Source organism: Lichenostomus cassidix, chromosome Z (assembly GCF_008360975.1).
Source record: "Lichenostomus cassidix isolate B80296 chromosome Z, HeHo_3.0, whole genome shotgun sequence".
Lineage (NCBI taxonomy): Eukaryota > Metazoa > Chordata > Aves > Passeriformes > Meliphagidae > Lichenostomus > Lichenostomus cassidix.
The window spans coordinates 57,581,192-57,593,012 of NC_139511.1; the positions used below are offsets into that span (position 1 = coordinate 57,581,192).

The 11,821-nt window shown below is 41.5% G+C and overlaps 1 long non-coding RNA gene across 1 annotated transcript; it reads right to left on the reverse strand.

The window, feature by feature from the left end:
• Window positions 1–1,046: 1,046 nt before the first annotated feature.
• On the reverse strand, window positions 1,047–8,219 carry LOC146424975 (uncharacterized). Its single transcript, XR_014846929.1, has 2 exons — window positions 7,240–8,219; window positions 1,047–2,151 (listed from the first exon to the last, which is right to left on the reverse strand). It is a non-coding gene; the product is annotated as an uncharacterized LOC146424975 (long non-coding RNA).
• Window positions 8,220–11,821: the final 3,602 nt, after the last annotated feature.

Sequence of the window (11,821 nt, forward strand, 5' to 3'; positions counted from 1 at the left end):
CATGGTGGGTTTTTTGTAGATCTTATTTTGGATTTTCCTCGCCTGTCTACCTAGACCAAAGGGTGACCAAGGACCTGGGTGTTCTGTCTTCCCAGAAAACGAGCCCTTGACACTTCTCAGGATTTTTTAAGCCATCAGGTCTTAGATAAATTGTCTTCAAGTTAAGACTATGGGGCTCCTTTGGTCAACAGCTTAGAAACTATATGTGCTATAAATCAGTATCTCCCCTTTTTGCAGGGGGTGTTTTTTAACTGTTGGTTTTGTCAGATATAGAGTGAGATTTTTTTTAATTTTTTTTTTAAATATTAACATCTTCCACAAATTGGAAGTGTTTTTTTCTACCCAGTCCTGATTCAATTTTCAAGCAAGAAATATCTATTTGTACAGCATGAAGCTGAAAGTTTTTATCTTCTCAATTAGCACTATTCCACAACACTTAACACAGGCCAGTCTGTGCATTATGAAGAGGAACTGGCAGGTGGGTCACTTCTTACTCCAGAGCTACTTCCCAGTGCTGACTATGGACATTTTTACCTTGGGAAGAACATTTGGACAAGGTTCTCTTTAAGTGTCTTGAGTTTCCTGGGAGTCAGCTAACTCAAGGACATAAACATCAGAGGTGCACAAGCACACAGAAACTAAAGCATGTGGAAACCCCCATTCCACTCTGGGATCCATGACTGCCCAAAGGTCAAATCTTCAGTGTGAAAGAGGCACTTGGGCATGGGCAATAACATGTGGGCACTCCCCTTACAGCAAGTTGAACTCAACTTAAATGCTGTCCTAGAATAAATGTATTGTCTTCCAAGGACAGCAGCTGTCCTGTGACTGATACAAATCATACAAACCTGTCAAGCTCATTGCAATGACTGCAATTCATTTAAATACATACATACATATATTGATATATACATATATGTTTTTAAATGAATTAGTATACATATAGTTCCATGACAATAATAGCAGTGAAGGAATATTAAGCTTATATAAATAATGGCTTTACTTTGAAATGAAACAGAAAAAAAAAGATGTTGAGAAAAAATAAACCAGATTTTTAACAGATTTATTTTCGCACTGACTTCAGGTCTTCATTTATTAACAACAAGTTTTTTCCATAAGCAAACCAATATTGATTGGTAATGCTAGGGAGAAAACATAAAATATTTATTCACTCATAGAATAACAGTGTGAAAAATTTGCTAGATAGTCAGACATCTGTGCAGGATGCTGGGAATGCATGGGGAGTAGTTTATTAACAGAGCTGTTCTGCATATTTTGTGTAGGTTACTCCTCTTGTTTTGAGCTTCTTCTGAAAGATCAAGATCTACCGCCTGGAACAGGGGTGGCTGTTCATTCATCCAACATAAATTAGTCTCTGGTGCAGGTTTAAGGCAACTGGCAGTGCAGGCCTTAACTCGATGAACCTGGAAAGGCCCACACCTCCCACACCACTGCTTTTCAAATGAGAAATTCCTCGGCACAAAGGACTCAGCCCACAGGACTTCTCCAGACAAACAATCAGCCTGCAGTGCTTCACTGGGCATGAGGGTTTTGGCAAGGTGCCATTCACTATCATTAAAAGTGTTTATAAAAAAATTGTTCATTTTTGGCCAGCTTTTTTTCCAAGGCCAGGCCTCCACCCCCACATCTTCAGTGGAATGTGTTAATAATTTGCTTTGTGGAGATGAAAGGCTCTTTGATAGAAGCAGCATAAACACATCTCACTGTGCTCAAAGGTCTTTGTCCCACAATAGAAGCATAGTTTCTGTACAGTGGCTTGAACGGAAAGAACAGACACATTTCTGAATCATTTTTCACTCTTTTTTTCTGCCTTTCCTCTTCACATACACACACACAACCCATTTGTTTCTTCCTTTATTTCTTAAAGTCTGTTGTAAATCCTTGTGTGAAATACAAACAAGAAGGTGGTTCTGAACAAGAACTCCTCACTGATACTTGCAGCAGATGGATTAAAAATGCCAGCCAGTCCCTGCAGTCTGTGGTGTCAGAAACCAAAAACCACACCAAAATGTGGGTCTGTCCCAGAGTATGTGACTGAGCATAACTTGGAGTAGTGTGTAGCATGGGAGGGGGGAAGACTCCAGCTGCTATCATCTTCTGAGCCTCTCTTCCAGCAGGTTGCAGGGCCTACTGAATAAATACAAATGAGAGTTTATAATTCATCTGGAGGGAAAAAACAGGTATCACGGCCTCAAAAGGCAGTGTATACCAGCAAGCACTGACTAACTCTTGTCCCCTGGCTATAGTGCATCCCCTTCACTGCCCAGTTTGAGCCATTGTGTGCATCTCATCTATACCAACACTGCCCCTTTTAAAGCACAACCTATTGGTGCTGAACCACAGCATCAATATTCAGTGATCCTGAATGGATAAAGATATAACTGAGATGTGGCCCTCACTCCTGTCCTGATTGACCTGTCAACACAAGACTTAACCACAACATTGTCTTGAGGTATTAGCACTTCAGGATATCTTTTAATATGGGCATTGTGTAGTCTTGTTTTATTTCATTTTTGTCTGTTCTTTTGATTGAAAAAAAGATGGTACACTGTCCTGGCTTTACCTGTGTTTTTGTTTTCCTAAAGTGTTCGCTTCCCTCCTGCTATGTCTCTATTGACTCTTGGCAGATTATTTGGGTTTTTATTCATGACAGCCTGCTCTAAAGAAAAATCAAATTATTTTACAGATGTGTCACCTTACACTTCTGAAGCATTATCATTCAGCAACTAGATTAACATGGTCAGATAGGCTGAAGTTGCTTGAGCACTTATGGCAATTTAGACATTGCTTTTTAAGGCAATTTAGACATTAAATTTCACTGTTGCTCCATGCAATGTTAAGCTCTATATGTTGTAGACTATATGTAGACATATTTGGGAGTGGACAGCTGCCCAACAGCTCAGATTGCACTGTGCAGCAAAGCAGCTTCAGTCTAGACATGCACAGTTCCAAAATGATTACTGTCTGGCTACCAGACAGTACTCCTGGTAGCCAGTGCTCTACCAATTTTATTCACATATATGTTCTGTTTTCAAAAGGATTTTAAATCCTTAACAAACTCTGCTCAGAGAGTCATTGCTGAAAAGAGGGATTGAGATTTGTGAGGCAAAAATGTAAGGGTTTAGGAAAAATATAAGCACTGTAATTTAAATGTAAGTTTGCACCAGTACAAGCAAGGCACAGAGTTTCTGAGCTCACCTGAGGTGAGAGGAGTGAATAGCTGTAAGTCAAATCACCAACATCTGAGTTTGTATTGTGGGTAGAGGGCAGATTTAGCATCTTCAAGCTACAGCAGCCCAACCGGTGCTAATCTGGTCACTCTGTGCTGCTAATCTTGTTCTTTTCTGTAGTCATTGTTTCCAGCCCCAGTGCTTCAGCAAACATAATTGTGTCTTGTCATCTGCAGCACTTCCTCCCATACAGTGCTCTCTGATAACATTGATGTCAAGCCTGAGTTTCAGCTGTGGCCATAGTCCTTCCCTAGGAAGGGACAGTGACTGACGCTGCAGTCAGGTGTTTGGACTGACACGGAATGAAGGTGAGTCAGGACTCAAACTGATGGTTTCACATTTTAAAGTTGAATGGTGTGGGATGAAAGATCATATACTGGAAATACTGCTGCATGAATAGGGACAGCACAAGCTTTAGCTCAACGTGTGAGAGTTTGGGATGCACCAATCAGTGAAAAGTGACTCTTGATACCACAGGTTGCTAAAGTGTCACTGCCCTTCTTATCTTTTCTAAATATACATTTCCACAACACTCAGTGAAATAGTAATCATGTATCTTGATGTGGTTTCAGTGCAAAACCACCTGAAGAATGGCAGTTTCGCTTGATCTCAATTTAAGCATTTTGGGCCCATTCAGAGCAGAAACTTAGGGAGTGCCATGATACTGTGGAGCAAAGCAAATATTTGCCAACCCATGGAGACCAAGCAGCATGCACTTTAAAGCAGACCGATTGTGTGCTGCTGCCCCCAGCCAGCATCTCTATTTGTGGTGGGAATAAGCAGGTTGGACCTGCTATGAGCCTCTCCTGTGCTAGTGGCAATTTCTGTCAGACAGGTGGAGCAGACAGCTTTGGGGGGCCAAGGGGAAAGACAGCATTTTAAAGTGTAGTTGAAAATTCATCAGAGCTTCTTTGCATGCATGCAATTCAAAACATCTCTGTCTCAGAGTGGTTTTTAAATGAAAGCTGTATACTGCAGGGGTATGTTGCTAAGGGGAGGTTCCCAAAAGAAAGGATCTTCTGCTTGGCTGCTTGACTTCTGCTGCATTGTTGGAAATAAATACAATTATCTATGCTGGAAAACACCCAGGTTCTTAGCCGATTTTTCATTCACCTGCAGGCTAATTTACACACCCAGCTACATCTATAGCTACCTGGGATAAGGACAGAACAGCCTGCTGTTAACAGAGGCTACTGTCCTGAGCAAGATTTGCTTTACTCTACATGTGATGTCTTCAACTGGTTCACAAACATTCTCCGTAGCAAACACTTGTGTTTCCACAGCATGCTCAGAGTTAATGTGTCACAGTGATGGCTGGTTGCACCCTAGGAAGAGTACATCCTGCTCTGACCAGCTTCCTTACACCAGAAAGAGCCTGAAAGCCAAGAGAGGAGCTGATCTGAAGTGGTCTTTGTAGCACGACCAGTCCTGACCAGTAATAGTGAAAATGTGTCTGCCCACACAGGAGAGGTTACAGAACTGAGCAGGAGGACCTGGCTGAAGAACTGATACAGAGGGTGACAAAGCAGGTAAATAGGTATAACAGAGTCCTACCTGAGCAAAGCTGGAGAAAAAAGGAACTTGAAATATGACTGGGATGCCTGAAATATAACGGTAGTCATTTATTGTTTGTTTCCATACAGTGGGCAAAGCTGCTGTTGCAATTTTTTTCCTGTTCTCTTTCTTGTATAAAAACATAGGGAGCATGGCCAAGCTTCTCCTGATAATTATCCTTTGCCCTTAACTAAAAATTCTCTGTTTCCACATTCCCAAGGAGTCTGAGCACATATGAGCATAGAAGAGCTTGATCACAACTAGAAGTAGGAATATGCCTTTGGGCTGAAAGTTCTAGCCACAGTTTTCTGTATTTTAGAAAGAAAAAAACATAACAAATAAGCAGTCATGACAACCTGGGGAAAAACTCTGTTTCATTGTTTGCCTCTATTTAACTCAGACAATAACAATACTATAAATGGCTAATAAAAAGCCGTTGCTGGAAGGAAAAAATAAAATTCAAAGTCTCTTTTCATCAATATGAAACATTCCTCCCCATGCAAAGACCAGACCCTGCAGCCTCTGCTCATGTGAAAGATGTTTGCTCACAACGGGGTTTGCAAGGGCTGAAGCATTAAGCACACAAAAATAATGATGACTATTCTATGTGCTCAAAGAAAGTTGAAGTACTTTATATTTTCAGCATAGGGTGAAAGTAAAGTAGTACTTCTTCAAAATTGTGACATGTAAGAGAAACGTGGCATTTCCAGGCAGGAAAACAGTGGGAGCCCTGGTCCTGACCAGGCCTGGTTGCTGCCACTGGGGCTCTGCTTGTGCTGCAGCACACTCCCTGTGCTCCTGCAAAAATAACACTCCAATGCTAATTTTAGCATCAGCTATAATACAAAACAATTCAAGGCATCCACAGTGTATTTCATGAGGACAGTATTTCTCTTTTGCTTGTGTAGTTCCCAGGCTGCAGTGCCATTCTGTTCACCAATCTTAAACAAACACCGCCCTTGAGATTTCCTAAATAGTTCAAAGTGGTGTCTAGGGAAACATTAGAAACATAGATATGGAAAGCCTGAATACACTTCAGATGAAACCACTTTGGATGTCCATTTTTGTGCAAGTTCTGGGCTGGAAGATAGTATAAAGCAAGAGTTTTTTAAGATAAACTTGTCAGGAATGATGCTATAATAGCTAAGTTTCCTAAATATTTATTCCTGACAAGCTTTTCACAAGCCCTTCACTCATCATTTCATTCAATTTTTAACGCAAGAAATTTTTGAGGAAGAAGAATTGATGGTCATGAACTTTTAAGTCTGTTTGCAGTTCTGACTGGAATGGTTTTTTATGTTGTTTCCCTGCTTATTTATTAAAGAGAGCACGTACAGATACGTTCACTGCAGAAGCCAATGTACAAGAGGCAGTACTCCAAAAATCAGTCTTTGACAGCAGAGGCCACAGTCACCATAGTTATTTTCTATTCCAAATACAGGGAGGAACTGCAGTAACTGGGACATGCTAGTTTGCAAAACAATAATGCCATCTCATCAATGGATAACCACTGTTTGTATGTGCTGGATATCAGCACCTGTAAACTCCTACAACACCTGCACCTTACTCTGAGGAAATACAAAAACCCAGCAAGTATTTTCAAAAGCAGCAGCAAAAGACACTAACATGAAAAGATCGTACATGGGGCAATACCTCCTGATTCCCACTCCTCATTCTTCTCTTTAAAAAATCTTGGGACATTCTCTGGCCTTTATTCATCACTGTGACCATCCATCCCTAGTTTCAGGAATGTCATAGGTCATTATTAAAATAGCTGCCACTTTCCCATACCTTTTGTGATATTTTTGCAATGTGGGATAAAACTGTCTTGTGTACCCACATGGGGGAAATCCAAACTTCTCCCTCTCTCTTAATGCACTCCCCCAGCTGTCACACAACATGCTGGAAGCTGGAGGAACGTTTTGAGGAATTATTACCACAAGTCTGGTTTTATTCTTGTTCTCTTTGTAAATGTGGCCCATTTTTGGAGACAGGGCACTTTGCTTGCAGGAGTTCTGGATTGACCTGGTTTGGTTAGCCTTACTTTTTTATGACTATGTCATTACATAGCACAATGACAGTCAGTCCTGTTCTCAGGGCCCTAAATGTCTGGACAATTCTTCTGTGACCTTTTCTGGGACTCTTATTGCTTGGAAAAGATGCTAGAACCAGAGAAAGAGATTAACATTGCTTGTCTTCAATGTGCTCAGAGTGACAAAACCTTCTCCAGCCCTTAATCAACAAATGCTTGCTAATACCCATTGGAACACCCACCAGCCCCAGTAAAATTTAGCCCAGAGACTGAACCATGGACCATACCTGGCCAGCACAACCCTTTTGCATGCACCAGAAGGATATTAAATTCACAGCAGGTCACACAGATGACATATCTCACAAGTGTAGCCCACTAGTTGTTTCAGGACACTCAGCTTACCAGGAAGTCTTGTCCAGAATATGGATGTTTTGGCTGGATGGCCAGGATGCTGTGGGGCAGGATGGTCTGAGGAGACTGCTGCTCAGCCACAGAGACACAGTCGGCACATGGGCAAGATGAAGGTGTGGATGGAAAAGATCAAGAAAACAAAAAGTCTGCTGTACCTGGGGGATGGAGGTTAGGAGAAGAAGCAGGTGGCCCATTTTTCCTGCCACTGCCTCCCAAGCCTGTTCCCTATTTTCTGTTCTCTCTCATTCCTGGTCCCAGCTCCTAGTTGACTTTCAGCCACATTCCAGGCCTGTCTGCTTGCTTAACCATCCCCAATCTACTATTACTAATGTTTTTATTGGCCAAACAGATAAAGCCTGACTCCTGACCACACTGCTGTTGCCTTGCCTTGAGGTCTGCCCTTTCCTTCCTGTGCTTCTCATTTGTTAGGGTCCTTTGCTGGAGCAGCAGCAGAGGCAGAGGGCTGCCTGCCCTGCCTGCGGTGTCGGGGAGCTGTGCTGGGTGGAGGACAAGGGGATGGCTTCAGGCCAGCATCCCCAGGCCAGGGCAGGCAGCCTGGCAGACAGGATGTGATGGGGAGAGCTCAGCACAGGCAGCAGGACACAGGCTGCAGCCAAGAGGCAAAATGCCAAATTTCAGTGGTGGCAGGAGGAAAAGGACTTCCTCGGCATCCAGGCGGGAGCTGCTGCCATCCAGAAAAACACCAGACCAAAGCTGGGCCTGGGGCAGGTGTTTCACCCCTTATCCCCTATTCTGTTTCTGACACATTTGGTCTTCTTCAGTTAAAGCAGCTAGTCATCCTACTAAAGTGTCCCTGTTACAAGCAGCTTTAACAAGGGACATAGAAACGATGGCACAAAAAAAGATGCAAATGTTTTGAAATAACTCCCACACCTGGAGGAATCTGCTAAACAGAAGAGAGAAGGGGTCTGCCCACTCAGTTTAGTGTTTGTTGTGTGCTTTCCACAGGCTAAAACTGATGTGAACACATCTTTCAGAGAAAGAACCATCCCCCTGCCTTGATAGTTAATCACAACCACCAAGTACAGGGCTTATTGCCATCTTGGCTTAATTTAGTTTGAGTTCCTTTGGTCCCAAAACCTTCTGGAGGTCAGTGAGAAAACTGACAGGTCCAGACATGCAGCCTTGTGCAAGTGTACTGCTTGTCCCTCCAGTGAGTGTGCTACATTTTGAGAGGCAGTACATAAACTGAAAGCTGTCCTGACGTAAATGGTCTTACTCAGCAGTGGAAGAGCAACTTGCAAGCAGCTAGCTGTCTTACACAAGGAAGATCTCTAGACTCCTCCAGTATTAACAACAATGAATTATCAAGTTTATACAGGCATGTAATTCTAAATTTTGTACATTAAACTTTTACAGGACACAAATCAGTCTCCAGTGCATCTGATTCCATTTCAAAAGTGCAACTGCTAGATTAGTGACTGTACAGTAGCTTCTCCTGTCTCTTTGTTTTAAATAAAAGCACTTTTTGCCACTGTGTTTTATGTAGAGCCTAATCTTGTGGATATGCATTATGTGTGCTCTGATGCTTCTTTCCAGTAACAGCAGATGAAATCATGTTTGTATGACCCAATTGCTTATTAGTGGGATATTGGGATTAAGCTGTTTAGACTTCCCAAGACTGAGGTATTTTGACACTGATGCAGAATGGGAACTTGAGGATCCTTGGGAGCATGATTTTTCATCTTGAACATAAGGCGTCCAGAATTTTAGGCAGATACTGAGGCAAGGCTTCTGAAGCTCACAAATCTCAAATGCATGCTGTCCAGTTGTACATACAGTTTTGTACCTATGGTCTTACCAACTTTTTGTCTCACACCCCGACAGCTTAGAAGGTCTGTTAACATAAACGTGCAAATGGTAGGATTTGGCAAAAAGTCTGCATAAAAAAGGAGGTGAAAAAATCTTCATGTGAAAGTATGTTAAAAGAGAAAACAGAAGTTTTGAAATCAAAGCAAATCCATTTGTCTTCCTGTTTCTGCTCCCTAAGAAGAAGTGAAAGTGTTACAACATAAAGAAGGCTGCTGCCACTGGTGTATTTAGCATCAGAAAATAATTAAACTCTCCTAAAAGGCTGTCATAAAGCACCCGAAGCTAGGGGCTGCAGAAAGCAATGAATGATGACTTACTGGAGAACGACCTGTGTCCTTAGAAGTGAACCTGCTGTTTTGCAGTACTCAGATATGATACAAATATAGCATACAGAGCATGCTTGTGTATAAATTGCATGTGAAAGATTGCTTTTGAACAGGAAGCTTCCCTGCCACAGGAAGTGTCTGGAACTATGCCTGTGTTGCAGTCTAAAAAATTATAACTTAAAACACTACCCAGAAGAAATGAATGCAAAGCTTTTTGCAAGTAGGCTAGGAGAAATCTAGAGCTCCACAACCAAGCAAGTGGAAAAAGATGTAAGTCCTAAACCTATCTGAAGATCTCAGTCATTTGGCAGCTACGTCTTTTCAAATCAAAGTGGGTCTAGAGTACACAGCAGGCTGATTTCTTCTGCATACCCCCATGCCTCCCACCCAAAGAAGGTACAAGAAATCAAGTGGGTAGGACCAGGGGAAGTTCAGACCAGCCAGCAGGATCTCTGTGCTGGCTCATGCACTTTGTGGACACAGGGACAGAGGCACAGACCTGCCCCACTGCTGTTCCGTGACTGGGAGAACCAGCTCGTGTGAGGCTGTGCATAATGGTGATGTACTTGTCCTTTCCTACCCTTCCCTATCCTAGCTGAGTCAAAGTAATATTCTTTAACATATGTTCAGATGTTGAAAAAGTCAAAGTGTCCACCACATTTAGTTTGTAATGCATTATTGAATGCATGAGTAAGAATGTAAAGCAGCTAACAGTACCAAAGCCTTATATATCTCCCTTATATATCATAAACAGAAGAACTACATAATAAGTAGTGGGTTTTTTTAGTGCAACTAACTGTTTTTCCTCCCACATAATAAAAATAAAAAGTGGGAGACTTGCAACAGAGGCTTTTCAAGCTCTGATGCTGCTATGGAATGTGCTATCTAAAATACTCATGCAGAGAAGGGCAGCCAAGGGATGTGAGTATCTCTCATCACATTGTGAAGGCTCTGAGTAATCCCTTGTCAAATGTTAACATTACATAGAATACTTCAAAAATCAATGAAGAAGACAAAGCATGTTAGACCCATTTACCACAGCCTAATCAACCAAGTAAGCTCAGATCTTTAAACTAATTATGAGTCACTGAAATAATTAAGGATTCCCTTCTCACGTGATACTGTAGGAATTCTCTGTTACAGAACAACTGCATAGTAAACATTATGCATGTGCTCAGACAGTTGCTGGATTTGATAAACAGCACTTGTTTCTGAGAAACTTTGGTAGCCTTTGTGAGCAGCAGTCAATGACAAATAATGCAAACAAGCAACATATGTTCAGAGAGGCTTTCATGGGAAGATTCCTTGAGTGGGGAGGGGGAGATGAAAGAGAAACTGATAACTGGCTCTTAAGAGGGGCTCTATAAAACTGTGGGATTAATTTCCAGACAAATGTTCTCTCTATGCTGTTTGCACAGTGCAAAAGTAACCCCTGATGACTGATTACATTAGCTGGATGTTATATTAACTGGATGTCTGCATTCCACAGATCTTTCCTGAGGATTTATACCATACCAGGTCATTTCTCATATTCATGGTTAATCTAGAATAAAGTCAGAAAACAACTTGACTTTTTCTGACAAACATCCAACAGATTTTATAGTCGTACCAGTTGCAGCTTTCTGGGTAAATTGATCCTCATTCATCATAGCTCTGTACACAGATCTAGACACACATATTTTTGTTTTCACAATCAATTCAAACATTAATACACCAGCTTACTCTGGACTGAAATTAGACATGTTAAATTCTTTGTTGTAAACACTTCTTATATTGTATTTGTAGTTGCTTCTTATATTTTAAATGCAGTTCTGATTTCATCTCATTAATTCTTTTCTGATGCTAATTTTTACCCATTATTTATTACACATTTCAGTTTTTTCTTAGAGCACAGCATCAAACTTTAGAATTAAAAGCAGGTGCAGGTGCGAGACTAGCCAGGACCTACTCGCAAACCATTAAGTGTCTGCTAACATTTTTGACATATTAATTAAGGTCAAATTTCTGGGAAAGCCACAGGAATCTCTGACCTGAACTTAAATGCTTTCCAAAACAATCCATTCTATTATTTGTGCAAATCTGCCCTAACAGTACTATGGACGGTACTCTCTAAATTATCACTCCAAATATCAGAGACACTGTATAGTGCTTCAACCATAGAGAATATGTTTTTACTGAGCAAAATACTATAAGCTTAAAATGACTTAGAAGAGAGTGTTTCATCAGCAACCAAACCCTTCTCCTGATCTTTCATAGTGTCCTCTCTCTACACTTCTAAGTGTAGGGCCACCCAGACAGAAGATGGGGTTACATCCCCTGATTCCAGAGCACACCCCATGCCAAGTAGGCCTAGGACAGGAGCACAAACAACATTATATCATGGAAGCTTGAGTCTTCTGTGAAAATGATGCCTG